General features: G+C 37.2%; 1 pseudogene; it reads right to left on the reverse strand.

Moving 5' to 3' along the window:
- Positions 1-553: 553 nt before the first annotated feature.
- LOC107672804 (NACHT, LRR and PYD domains-containing protein 12-like) overlaps positions 554-3,309 on the reverse strand; it is a 16,542-nt pseudogene continuing 13,786 nt past the window's right edge.

Here is a 3,309-nt window from a genome sequence, read left to right on the forward strand (position 1 = left end):
TACTTGCATTATCTTTGTGTAATATTTAAATTTGTTTGATGATCTGAAACATTAAAGTGTGACAAACATACAAAAAAATAAGAAATCAGGACACTTTTTCACACCACTGTATATATATGTGTATATATATGCGTGTTTGTATGTATGTATGTGTGTATGTATTATATATATAGCAATAGCATAATTGCGTATGTTACAAACAATTTATTGAACTATACTGTCCGAAAGAACCAGTTTGCGAAAAATAATCGGACTTCCCTGTTGCCCGAGGTTATGAAATACAGGTAATAATGTTCAGTTTATTGCACAGACCGATCATTTGACTTCATAAGACCTCAATATATCATCAGGAGCCACGGGTATTTTTTGTTTTGTTTTGTTTCTTGTGTTGCTTCTTTTTTGATTCTCAAGTGACTTGAATTTTATGAATCACCAAGGACCACGGTTTCAAGCAAAAAAACATACTTAATGTTCTACTGAATAAAAAAAGTCACCTACATCTTGGATGGCCAGAGGGTAAGTAAATTTTAAAATGGCAAATTTTTATTTTTCGGTGAACTATCCCTTTAAGTGTGTCAAAAATGCCACTGATTTAAAGCATCTCAGTATCTGAAGTGAACAAGAAAAGAAAAGTCTTCCTGTGCAACATACTTGAGGGTCTCCAATTTGAAAGTTGGATCATTCAATCTAGCAGTGAGCAGCTGACCATCCAAATCTCCTGGATGATTGCAGCTGAGGTCCAGATCTCTGAGGTGTAAGGGGTTTGAAGTAAGAGCTGCGGCCAAAACAGAACAGCCTTCCTCTGTGATAAAACAGCCAGACAGTCTACAGAGACACACATTTAAATATGTTTACATGAAAATTATCTAAGATATAAAAATCTGAAAGTATGTATAAAATAATACAGTATAAACTATTTAGTGTAAATATCTATATTGAAATGTAAGCTTTTAAAACACCTGAGTATCTCCAGTTTACAGTGTGAACTCTTCAGGCCATCTGAGAGCATCTTCACTCCTGAGTCCTGCAGGTCATTTTTGCTCAAGTTCAGCTCTCTCAAAGGGCATTTTGCTAGTTGTAAAACTGAAGCCACAGTCGCACAGGACTGATCAGTGAGATTACAAGTGGACATTCTGTTCAGAACGATAAAACAATAATTAGGACACCCACTGAACATGCATAGCAGCAGAACTGACTGATTCAGTTGATTGACACCAATATTGCAGCAATTTTCTAAACAATGTAGATTGCTACTCCATATGTTTGGAGTAACTATTTTGAGCATGAAAGTACAGAACAAACACACTTCTGTGCATATACATTACAAAACATATTTAAAGACAGTTTAAGTAACAACATATCAATGAAACTGAAATACAAACCTCAGTATCTCTAGTATACAGTGAGGACTCTTCAGTCCAGTTGAGAAAATCTCCACTCCAGTATCCCGCAGGTCATTGTCACTCAGGTCCAGCTCCTTCAGAAGGCAGTTAACTGATTGTAGAGTTGAAGCCATCATTTCACAGGACTGACCAGTCAGGTTACAGCTGGCCAATCTAAAATAAAGTTATGTTTCACATTATGTAATAATATGTGATGTCCTGGTGATATTAACAACAACATAATACAAATATTTAAATATCTTGATTTATCAAAATCTTGCTTTACTGCATGTCTAATACTGTCACATATCCAGTTGCACTGCAATGCTTCAGACAATGCTTCACAAACCTTAGTTTTTCCAGTTTACAGCTATTCAGTCCAGCAGAGAGCCATTCCAGACGTGAATCCTTCAGGTCATTATTACTCAGGTCCAACTCTCTCAGGCAGGAGTTCACTGAAAGTAGAACTGAGCCCAGTGTTTCACTTGACTGGTCGGTGAGTTTACAGCCAGCCAGGCTACAAAATAAAAGAATTTGTGAAGTTTCTTTTGTCTTTCTAAAACGTTCTGTTTTTTTAATAAATCTTAAAATAGTATTTGCTTTTGCAGTTCATTTTTATATAGTCCTTTTTAGTCCAATGTTAATTTATGTTTTCAGGTTGGAAAACCATTTTTTCTTATACTATAAACAAGCAAACAATGCTATGACATTTTGTATGCTTATATTATATTATTTCATTTTATTTAATTCAATTTATTTAAACCAAGTCTCATCAAGTATGTGCTGTTTACACAATTTTTACACTGCTTCAAAAACTAATACAGTAACGTTTCCTGTCTGCCATGCTGCTGAGTGGTTTGTGATTGTAGCTCCGTGTAGCTTAGCTTTTTTGTTGAATCTCTATTTTACTATCACTCTCTGTTGTTTAAAGTGATAAAATATAACTTAATTCCCACCATATATCTGATATTATCTATCAAACTAATCTGATTTGCTTGTTCGCTTTTATTCTAAAACCGTGAGTGCAGTGCGTTAGCATTCGTTAGCCGGTTAGCTTGCCATTCGCGTTTCCATTCGCATCTATTGCTGTTCTCTTTTTTCTTTTCTTTTTTCTTTTCTCTCTCGCTCCGTTTTTCACGAGTTCATCAAACAACAGTGGTAAGTCAGAATCATTCATCAATCACGGTGAGTAAATGCTATTGTTGTTTGCACCGCTTGCCACATGTATAGTTTAGCTCTCTCTGTTGGCGACGAGGGATTCACATGTGATAAATGCAGGGAAATAGTTAGGCTGACAGAAAAGATTTCAGAATTAGAGACACGTATCCAAACTTTAATTGAGGACAGTAAGAATGTGAGGGCTGTAGATACGGCTTTGGATGTGGCTAGCTCAGGAAGTCCTGTACATTGTTCGGTTCCGGTTACAGAGCCCCCGCAGCAGGGCAACTGGGTGACTGTGAGGCGGCATAGTCATGGGTCAAAACATTGCTCTTCCGTTCCGATCAAAACATCAAACAGGTTCTCCCCACTCAGTGACGCACCCACTGAGAAACCTGATCAAAGTGCTCTAGTTATTGGCGATTCTATTGTACAGAACGTGAAAATAGAGACACCAGCCACCATAGTCCAATGTTTACCGGGAGCCAGAGCACCTGACATCTTGGCAAATTTAAAAGTGTTGGCTAATACTAAACGTAAATTAAGTAAGATTGTTATTCACGTCGGCACTAATGATGTTCGACTTCGCCAGTCGGAGATCACTAAAAATAACATTAAAAAGGTGTGTGAATTTGCAAGTAAGATGTCAGACACTGTAATATGCTCTGGTCCCCTCCCTGCTTACCGTGGTGATGAGATACATAGCAGACTGTCATCACTCAATGGCTGCATTTCTAAGTGGTGCCCGCAGAATAACATAGGTTTCATA

Source organism: Sinocyclocheilus anshuiensis, unplaced genomic scaffold (genome assembly GCF_001515605.1).
Source record: "Sinocyclocheilus anshuiensis isolate Anshui unplaced genomic scaffold, SAMN03320099.WGS_v1.1 scaffold681, whole genome shotgun sequence".
NCBI classification, from domain to species: domain Eukaryota; kingdom Metazoa; phylum Chordata; class Actinopteri; order Cypriniformes; family Cyprinidae; genus Sinocyclocheilus; species Sinocyclocheilus anshuiensis.